The following is a 10999-nucleotide window of genomic DNA, read 5'->3' as shown; positions in this document are numbered from 1 at the left end:
CTCCCTTTCAAAAAAATTTTTAACCCCTCCTCCCCACTCTGAACATTACATTATTGCCATTTGGCAGACGCTCTTATCCAGAGCGACGTATAACAAAGTGCATACCCAGAACCAGGGATAAGTGCGCTGAAAGACCCTAGAGGGAAGTACAATTTCAATTGCTACCCGTACAACAAAGATAAGGACCAGGGCCTAATTATTTAAAAAAAAAAATATATATATATATTTTAACAAACAAATAAACAAACAAACAACAAAGCAAAAGTGACCAAACTTAATTATCCAAATACTGCATACCTAGCCAACTAAAAATACCGAAACACAAAGTAAATCACAAAGACAACAATTAAACTCCACAGGGAGGTAGGGAGGGAAGGGGAGAGGTGCTGCTTGAAGAGGTGCGTCTTCAGTTTGCGCTTGAAGGTGGGGAGAGATTCTACAGTTCTGACCTCAACGGGGAGTTCGTTCCACCACGGTGGAGCCAGAACAGACAGTAGTCGTGAGCGTGAGGTGGAGGTTCGGAGAGGGGGAGGTGCCAATCGGCCTGTGGAGGCTGAACGAAGAGGTCTGGCAGGGATGTAGGGTCTGATTTTTTTGTAGGTAAGCTGGGGAAGACCCCTTAACTGCTTGGAAGGCTAGCACCAATGTTTTGAATTTGATGCGAGCCATGACAGGCAGCCAGTGGAGGGAAGTAAGCAGGGGGGTGACGTGTGAGTATTTGGGAAGGTTGAAGAGCAGACGAGCTGCTGCATTCTGGATAAGTTGGAGGGGTCTGATGGCGGACGCTGGGAGGCCAGCCAAGAGGGAATTGCAGTAGTCCAGGCGGGACAGAACCATCGCTTGGACCAGGAGCTGGGTTGAGTAGGGGGTGAGAAAGGGGCGGATTCTCCGTATGTTGTATAGGAGGAACCTGCATGACCGGGTCACCGCCGCAATGTTCTCGGAAAGGGACAGTCTGCTGTCCATCACCACGCCGAGGTTCCTTGCCCTGGGTGATGGCGTGAGTGTGGTATCCCCGAGGGAAATGGAGAGATCCAGATGGGGAGAGGTATTAGCAGGGATGAATCAGTCTTACCTGGGTTGAGCTTTAGATGGTGGTTGTCCATCCAGCTCTGGATGTCACTCAGGCAAGCAGAGATACGGGCAGAAACCTGTGTATCAGATGGTGGGAATGAGATGAAGAGTTGGGTATCGTCTGCATAGCTGTAGTAGGATAGCCCATACCTTCCCCCAGTCCTAACCACCCATCCCTCTGAAAACAAAATGGCAGATTTATTCAAATTAAAGACCCCATCCCCCTACAATACCTATTCAAAGTCTCCATCGCCCGGTCTATGTCTGTTTCGCATGAAACCAGTAATGTGGTGTCATTGGCATACTGGAGCACTTTGATGGGCCTCCCCATACCCCCTGGAGCCTGCACCCCAACAAAAGCCCTATCTTCCCTCAGCATCTCTGCCAATGGCTCAATAAACAAAACGTACAAAAGTGGCGACAGAGGGCACCCCTGCCTAACCCCCCTACCCTGCACTACTGGACCACTCAGTTTCCCATTTAATTTTACCCTACTAAAAACTCCCCTATTCAAAGTCTTAACCCATGAAATAAAGCCCTCCCCAAAATTCATCCTTTCTAAAACCTGAAACAAAAACCCATGAATCTACCCTATCAAAAGCCTTTTGCTGGTCCAAACTCAAAACCCTAACCCCTACCCCCCTACTCTACGCCCTACTCAATGTCCCTGACAACAAATAAATTATGGATCCCTGACCTACCTGGTACCGCACATGTCTGGTCTTCAGAGACCACCTCCCCTATCACCTCCCCTATCACCTCCCTAGCCCTGTTGACCAGTACCTTCCCCAACACCTTCACATCCACGCATAGCAGCCTGACTGGACGCAATTCCCCAACTCCTTTTTGTCTCCTTATAAATTTAATGAATCATTCCCTCCCTCATGGAAAATGGTAATAAACCAGCCCTCCCAATTTCATTATAAACCTCAACTAAATCCTGCCCCCACAATGTCCCAAAAAGAAACATCCTGACAGCTGCATCCACCTTGTCCTGCTGCTCCGTCACCTCAACCCCCTGCTCTGTCAACAAGACCTCCATTGCTGCTGCCGCCTGCCTCTCCTTTACCTTCCGAAAGATGAAGGCTGTCACCTTCTCGTCCTTCTCCCTCCTCTCCACCCCGGCCATAAACAAAACCCTCCTCGCCCTCTCAACATGATACTCTTTAATTTCAGACTTAATCCGATTTACCTCCTCCCACACCACCACACCTCCTCTGTTGGCAACCCCAGCCCAATACTGCAGGTCCCTCTGCAGCTGCCATACCCTCTCCCTCTCCTCCCTCCTCTTCGCACTCCCATACCCTTGATAAAACTCCCTGATTCTCCCACCAATCCAGGATTGAATTAAAATGACATTTAAAAACCTGCCAACCCAAATAAAACTCGAAACTGCTCAACAAAAATCTTATCCCTTAATAAATTATTATTAAATTTCTAATCTTTAACTAAAGAAATTGCCTCCTTCCCTCCCGACAAATGGCACTCTTGTAAAAAAAAAAAAAAAAAAAAGACAAAAAAAAAAAAATAGAGAAAAAGGCACAGAACCCCCACAAAACTACATTATTTTATTAAAAACAGAGGCACAATAACAACAAGAGTACCTATTCACCATTTTTACAACAGTTTAAAAAATGGGGAGAACAGGGCAACCCACCGACCTTGTAAATTACAACAAAACACAAGCTTTTTTTGCACAAAACTTCAGTACAAAGAGGTTGTACAGATGTATTGTCAGGGGTCGCATGGCCTTATAAAGCAGGTGGATTGTAATCCCTTGTAGCGCTGGGTTTTCCTTGCACTCCAAAATTTTTCGGTGCATGTTAAAACGGGCAGCTTCCAACACAAAAGTGAAATCAAAAAACCCTCTCTGGGAAAATCCTGCAAACAAAAAACTGTTTCACTGTCCACCATCAAAAGATCTTTCAAAATATTTTTCACAAAGAACTCAAAATTAAATCCTTTCCGTTTCTCGCCGTCCTCCATCTCCACGCGTGTTCTTTTCGTGCCCTGCGGAAGAAGAACCGCGTGCACTTCTCATCCTCCTGGAGGCCCTGGAGTTTGGAGCGGAAGGTCTGTTTCTTCCGCTCTTCCCGGTAGAGGGTGGTGAGGCTCTGCCGAGCTTGTGCGATTTCGCTGCTAACATCCAGGCCTCGGGACTGGAGGAGGCTTAGTCTTTGGAGGGCAGCATTGTGGCCATCCCACTCCCGAAACGGAATCCCACATTCCTGGAGCAGGACGACGTCTGAGGGGATCTGTGACAGAATGGAGAAAACAGTGGTGCGTTTATCGGGGTGACACGCCATATTCTGACAAATTTGGTTAATTGTGTTGAAAATTGTATCCGGGTTATTGTGGCGCCTACTCACCCCCTGACCATGTTCTCCCATGGGTCTCCCCTCCTGACTGCCTGGGAGGTTCCGTCCTGGAGAGGTGGGGGTGGTTGTTTTTGCCCCAGGCCTCCCCCCAGGGCCTGGGAGGAGGGGGATGTTGTCGCCCCCCTTTGAGAGTCCGGACCGGGGGCTGGCTGGTCCCTGATGGAGTGGGGGTGAAGTGTGCCAATGTTCTGCAAGTTTTCCTTATGGTTTACAGATTTTGGTGGATGGGTAGCAGGTTTGGGAAGGGGATTGGGCCTGGCGAAAGATTTGGGACTGTGTACCGGTTTTTTGTTTGATTGTACTGTTTGTCTTTTGGCATTGATCGGTTGGCGTGCTATTGCTGGGTTTGGAGGCTGGCTGGGTGTATTTTGTGCTTTAGCTGTTGTAGGTGATCGAATTCTTTTTCCCTTTCTTTCCGGTTTTTGTCACGGGGTGATGGAGTTTGTGTCCGAGTCTGCTGATGAGGAGTCTGACCCCTCCACCACAATGGGGGTGTCAGAGTCAGGCTCCTCTTTAACTGTGGTGACAGTGGGTTGGGTAACAGGGGGTGCTGTTGAGGTGGGGGTTGCCGGTGTTGTGCTGCAGGGAAGGGTTAGTGGTGTTTGTGTTGTGGGGGTTAGGCTGTCAGGCTGGGGCAAAGGGGGAGTGGGTGCTCTAATGCGTGGTTTGGGGATAGGGTGGGGTGGGGGGGGGGGGGGGGGCAGTCAATGACGGTGGTGGGGGCGCGGTGCTCCGGGCCCTGTTCGCGTACGAGAGGGGGCAATCACGGAAGAGACGCCCCCTCACCCCGCAAAGATTACAGGGCCTCGGGTCACGGCACGCCCTGGTCTCGTGCTCGCCGCCACACGACTTGCACTTGACCACTGTGCAGGCTGCGGCCAAGTGACCTAACTCGCCACAGTTCCTGCACAGCTTGGGCATGCCGTAATAAAACACCACGCCCCGGTGTCTCCCCAGCGTGATGGTACTGGGGATGTGACATACCCCCCCCCCCACTGCAGAGGGGTCAGGCTTGAGCTGGACCAGCCATTTCCTGGCCCCGGTCCAGACTCCATCCTCATCCAGGACCCTCCTGGCTTCAGATTTAACTTGCCCGTACCTGCCCAACCACGTACTCACATCGTGGTCCTGTACAGTTTCATTAAAAAACTGCACAGTGACCACTTTGCTTTCCGTGTCGGACAGGGGCTCAACTTGAAAGTTGTTGAGGGGAGACCTGTCCTTCCCCTCTCTATAGAGGTTCCAGAACCTCTCCAGGACATTAGCGTTCTTAAGGCTAACTTCAAAAATATCGGCATTTCCTGGAACCTTCACCAGGCAGTTCAGGTCGCCTGGCACGAAGCCCATGGCTCGCTGAAGCACTGCCCGGCTAAACTCCAGGAGGGTCATACCTGTCACTCTCCTCTGACTGTTGACTGTTGGGGCAGCAGCATTGGTTCCCCCCCTAGTGGACGCTGGCTCGGTGGCGCCCTCTGCAGCTGCGCCATTCGCCCCTTGCTCCACCAGGGGGCCTACCCTGTCGCTGCTGCCCCCCTCTCCGCTGTTCAGGAGGGTTAGCCGGACGGCATTGTGGCGCCGCACACCTGGCTGAGCCGCCGTCGCCATTCCTGCTGGGGGCCGGAGTCCAGCTGTAGGCAGAGAACAAAAACATGCCTGAGGTTGATGGCCTGTCCCAGGGGGACCGAACATGCAAGGGGAGCCGATGGTTCAGCTCCCCTGCCGCTAGTGAACCTCCCTTCCGGTGGGGGGCACCAAGCGTTGGTCCTGTGGACGGAGCATCCAAAAATAGCACAAACTCAGGTGCGTTCCTCTCCACGGAAATCTTTAGTAAAAGGCGAAAGATTTGTGCGTGCTGAAGAGAAACCCGAGCGAAATGTGACCTTTCAGCGCACCAGGCGCCTCCGGCCCCCTTCCCAGCCACTCCCACTGACCCGGGGTTGCCACTGCTGCCAGCCGGCCGGACAATCCGAGAGGGACGGTGGGAAAAGCGAGACAGCGCAATAACAAACAGTTACGTCCCGCACACAAAACTACATCATTTTGCCAAAAAACAGAGGCAAGCACACTTACAACAAGGGCACATATTCACCCTATTTACAACACAATTTACATACATACATACATACAAAAAAACAAACAAACAAAAAGGGGGAAGAACAGGGCAACCCACCCACCTAATAAAGGACAACAAAACACAACCTTTTTTTGCACAAAACTTGGAGAGGCGCACCGTTCCCGAACGCACTGCAATAACGGGTCGATGCTTGAAGCGGACGGAGCAAGCTCCTTCTCCGACTCCCTGTGCCAAAAATCTGTTTAATATATAGTCCCCTGATAGGGGACGTATCAGATATTAAACTGATAAGAATAGATTTTTTGTTTTTAAAGGTTTTTATTGTATCAATACATTTAAAAATTACAATGCATTATTTTTGCAAGGGCAAGTCATTACAGGAATAAATAACAAATCTTAAATAACAAAATCACAAAATTAAATTCCAGTAAAATCATATACAGAAATACAATAAAAGGTATGTAATTTTATTAAAATTCCCACCATGACCCCTTACCCTTCCCTTTTTTTATTGATAAAACCACACAAAACTGTTTAAAATAACCAACAAGATCCTTAAAAAAGATGACCTTTGTACCGGGCAGCACACAGTGCGGGCCGACCAGATGGCCTGTTTAAAGCAGTTTATTGCCAGCCACAGGCACCTCCACTTGCGTGTGTCCATTCCCCTGCCCACGCCGTACAGCACCATCTGGCACTGCAGGGTCAGTCCCGCTCCCAGCAGCAGCTGGATCAGGGGCCCGCACTGTGTCCAGAGGGCCCTTGCCACCGGGCAGTCCCACAGGCAGTGGCGGACCGACTCTTCCTCTTCACACCTGGGCCAAGGGCACTTTGCAGTCCTGGCCAGTCTCCGGGCATGCAGCACTCCTTGGACCGAGAGGACCCCATGCGCCGCCAGCCAGGCCAGGTCTCTATGGCGATGCAGCAGCTCTGGGTGGGCCACAGCGTTCCAAACTTCTTCCGGCTGGCCTACTGCCAGCTCACGCACCTGGCTCACCGGATCCCTACCCTGCACAAAGGACAGGAGAGACTTGTGGTTAGTTAAAACCCCCGCTCCCACCCCTTCCAACCCCATCTTCTTTAAAAAGGCCTTCATCTTCACATACCCTCCCACCATTTTAAAAGCCAAAGGCACCGTTAAAGGCACCTTCACCACCCCAATGCTTTTAAAATAGGCCCCGCTAAAAAACTTGACAAAAAAAGACGCTTTACAAGACAGGGACAGACACAAGGACACCTGCAGTGCCACAAAGTGGCACCACAACACAGAATAATAATCCAGAACCCCCTTCCCACCCTTCTCTGGTCTCTTTTTGGCAACCGTTCCCACTTTGTTCCCCAGAAAAAATAAAACAAAGCACGATCAAGACGGGACAACACAGCACGAGATGGCACAAACACAACACTCACAAACAGCCACAGAGGTAAAATCACAGATTTTAAAATTAGAATTTTCCGCTCTAAAGATAATTCCCTTTGTTTCCAAAACTGTAGCCGTTTTTCTGTAGTTTTTAACATACCCTCCCAGTTCCCATCTCCATGTTAGGGATGTGCATTACAGGACTAAATCATTTTCAAATAGTTTATGGCTATTGAGGGAGAATATTTGAATATTCAAAATCCCCTGCACACACGCAAAAATAAATAATTAATATATTAATTTAATATAACTGTGTATCATTCAAAAGTAATGGTTACATAAAGCAATGGTTAAATAATTTATTGTAGGATATAATATTTTTGTAGGATATAATTTTTTTAACAATTAACCTACCGACAATAACACCGGCCTCATTAGAATAGGCGTTTGATTCCGCGATGGCTTTTTAAATAGAACTAGGCTAGAGCCTATTATTCCAATCAAAATGGTAATAACAAAGTGAAATAAAAGGCTATTCGGGTAGTCTATATATTTTTAACAATTAGGCTACCATACAATCGACAATAACAAAAGCATCAAATTGGACGAGACGAGTCAATCAATGAACATTATAATGCAAGTCTCTATAAGTTCTTATTTAAAAAGACCAGCATGTCGACGTGATCTGGATGAAGGCGAGAGCGCAGCCGATTCACTATCAGTCCTGCTGCAGAGAAAACTCTCTCCGACGGCACAGAAGTAGCAGGCGCACATAAGTATGCCATCGCCAGTTTCGCCAGTCTCGCATACTTCGTTTCGTGAATCTTCCACCAATCTAGTGGGTCTAGGTGCGGAGGGATACACGCGTCCTTGCAGTAAAGTTTTAATTCTGTGTCAAGTGTTGCAGCCGTCTCTGTATGGTACTCTTCGCCAAATAGAGCTGCAATGGCAGAGTCAAGACGAGGTTTTTTGGCCATCTCTGATGTACCCGGTTGAGGGTCATCACTGTTCTCTACCACCTCCGTGCTTATTGAAATAAGCTCATGAACCCTGGCTTTGACAGCATTCTTGACCGCTTCGTCGGCAAATCGCAAGTGTTTATGCCTTGGGTCGAGAAAGGATCCAGTGAACGCAACTTTACGTGCGCTATCCACCTCATCGGGTGCTATGCGCTGTTTCAGTGACACAGACACGGCGTTTTTGAACTGGGTGACTTTTGTGGATTCGCCTGGAGATGTACACAGATGTTTGGACAGCAGAGTTGCTGTGGCGGGATATATAATTGAACTAGACACCCCTGATTCCCCACACAGAGCAGTGGTAGCACATTTCAATGAGCGCAGCACTGGTAGCAACTCCTCGATAAGACACCAGTTATCGTCAGTTAAATCAAGGGTTTGGGCGTCAGACAGCTTAGTGAAAGCTCTATCCGAGAGCCACAATGGCCCATCGCTGTTCAAGCAGGCGCTCAAACATATCGTAAATCGAATTCCACCTTGTTCGACAGTACTGCACAATCTTGCCTTATAGCAAAGTTAGCTATAGATGGTTGGGTACTCACGGCCCGTTGCTGTAACTCGCTCGGATGCTTTGCCTTAAAATGCGAGTGCATAGTTGTCGTTGAATTGTGGTAGGACAAATTAGTGCTGCACAATTTGCATTTCACGGTGTTCTCCGTAGTTTTTTCGACCTCGTTGTGCCAATCTTTCCATGTCTTGCGTTTACTGTACTTGTACAATAATGCAGGCTAGTGTAGTGAATTTAAATGGCCAACAGATGGCAGTGTGAGGACCTTGCTATTAGGTACACAAGGCTCATATAGGATAGAGATAGGCGCTTACACAGTAGGCTACGGTTGCCAATTGCAGCATATCTGTAGTTCAATACACGGTGTATAAATTCATTTAAAATGCGACCCTGGAATACTATTCGAATAATTTGACTTGCGCGAATATTCTAATATTCGAAAATTCTAACTCATCCCTACCCCATGTCCGTCAGAATTAAAATGGACCCCGAGGATTCTCACCTGGTCAGGTCTTACAGTCATTGGCATTCCAGAGAGTTCAGTCTCTGTCCAACGTCCGTACAGTTTCAAGTTACATTTGTCCTTGTTTAATTTTGCCCCTGAGGCCCTCCCAAACCACACTGTCCTGTCAACAGTCCGGTCAATGGAAGGCTGGTCAGTGCAGAGTACGGTCACGTCGTCCATGTATAAAATGCAGCGGGCCTCCTGCCCACCGCTCCCTGGAATGCCCAGCCCTGTTATCCGGGTATCCCTTCTCAACACTTGTGCCAGTGGCTCTATACAGCACACAAACAGGAGTGGCGATAACGGACAGCCCTGGCGGACACCACAGCGGACGTCTACTGCCTTGGAGAGGACCCCGTTCACCAGGATTCTGCTTCTAATCCCCGTATACAGAAGCCCCACCCGTGCTAAGAACCCAGCCGAAAAGCCCATTTTCCCCAGCACCTTGAACAGGTACTGGTGCGAGACTCGATCGTACACCTTTTCGAAATCTAAATTTAGTACGGCGAGCCGAATGTTTCTGTCTCTCGCAAAACAGATGGCGTCTCTTACCAGTACGAGGCTGTCAGTGATCCTCCTTCCAGCCACAGCACAAGTTTGATCCGGGTGGATCACGTCAGGTAAAACCGTCCTCATCCTCAGGGTTAAAATCTTACTCAAGAGCTTAAAATCGAAATTTAAAAGGGTGATCGGACGCCAATTCTTAATATTGGACCTATCCCCTTTTTTAAAAATGAGTGTGACCACCCCCTCTCTAAAACCCTTGGGTAAAATTAAAAAATGGTCAAATTCATTAAAAAATTTTAAAAGGTCTGCTTCTAATAAATACCAGAATTTCGCATAAATTCTTGTGGCAACCCATCTAGACCAGGTGCTTTTCCTTTTTTAAAAGACCTAACACTATCATTTAATTCTTCCCTCCCAATTCCTCCCTCCAATTTGCTTCTTTCCTCCGCCACTCCCTCTATAAAATTTAGCACCTCCTCTAACTTTTCCTCCTCTACCTCCTTTTCTCCAAATAAATTACCATAAAAACCCTCCACCACCCTTAGCATGCCATCTGTTTCAGTATTTAAAACTCCATCTTCTCCCTTCAGACCCTTCATTAAAATATTCCTTGATAAAATCTTGAAAAAAAATACCGGGTACATTTTTCCCCTTCCTCAATCTCCTTCTCTCTACTCCTAAAAATGATGCTTTGGCATTTCTTTTCTATTAAAATCTCCATCTCTCTTTTTACCTCTTCATACTCTTCTTTAAAAGCAAACCCCATATTTATTAAATTCCCATATCTATTTAATCTTTTTTGTAGTCCCACCCACACCCTCCTCTCCTTTGCTTTTTCCTCCCTCCCCTGCTTAATAAAAAACCCCTTTATTTGTTTTTTTTACCCACTCCCACCACTCAGCCCAGGTCTCATAAAAACACTGGAGAGTTTGCCATTCTTTATAAACTTCATTAAAAGCCATCACTACTGCCGGGTCCTCCAACAACCGGCAGCTCAGTTTCCATATTCCCCTGCCGACTGCTACACCTGACTTCACAGCCAGGGAGCAGCACAGCAGGGAATGGTCTGAGTAAAATACCGGGCTCAGAGATGATGCCAGACCAGCAAACCCCTGGCAAAGAGGAAATCAATCCTCGATGCCCGGGATCCATCACTCGTGCGCCAGGTAAAACCCTCCTGCCCCGGGTTAAGAGCAGAATAAATATCTGTGAGTTTAAAATCGTTAATTAAATTTTTCAAATAAAAGGATGTTTTGTCCATTTTAAAATCTTCCCCTGCTCCCCTCCGCCCAGCCCTGTTTAAAACACAATTAAAATCCCCAACCAATAGCAGAGGAGCTTGCCCGAAAAGGTATGTGGGAAGCTCCTGAAGGAGCTCCCAGCGCTCCTGCTTCCCCTGAGGGCAATAAATATTTAAGAGGTTAAAAGTGAGTTCATTAAAAGAGAGAGATACTGATAAAACTCTGCCTGTTCTCACCACTGTGCTCCCCTTCACCTCAATGTTTCTGTTCTTCACCAGCACTGCCACACCATCCGCCCGATTGGAGTGGGAGCCGCTCCAGAGAGACGGCCCC

At 48.0% G+C, this 10999-nt stretch overlaps 1 non-coding gene and 1 pseudogene across 1 annotated transcript; both read right to left on the bottom strand.

The window, feature by feature from the left end:
• Positions 1 to 5212: 5212 nt before the first annotated feature.
• LOC133106100 (U5 spliceosomal RNA) lies at positions 5213 to 5324 on the bottom strand. Its single transcript, XR_009704277.1, has one exon. It is a non-coding gene; the product is annotated as a U5 spliceosomal RNA (small nuclear RNA).
• A 347-nt stretch (positions 5325 to 5671) lies between these two features.
• LOC133106490 (U2 spliceosomal RNA) lies at positions 5672 to 5844 on the bottom strand (annotated as a pseudogene).
• Between the last annotated feature and the right edge of the window lie 5155 nt (positions 5845 to 10999).

Source organism: Conger conger, chromosome 12, assembly GCF_963514075.1.
Source record: "Conger conger chromosome 12, fConCon1.1, whole genome shotgun sequence".
NCBI lineage: Eukaryota > Metazoa > Chordata > Actinopteri > Anguilliformes > Congridae > Conger > Conger conger.
Note: the sequence above shows the minus strand (reverse complement) of the source record. Positions and strands in the feature narration are given on the sequence as shown.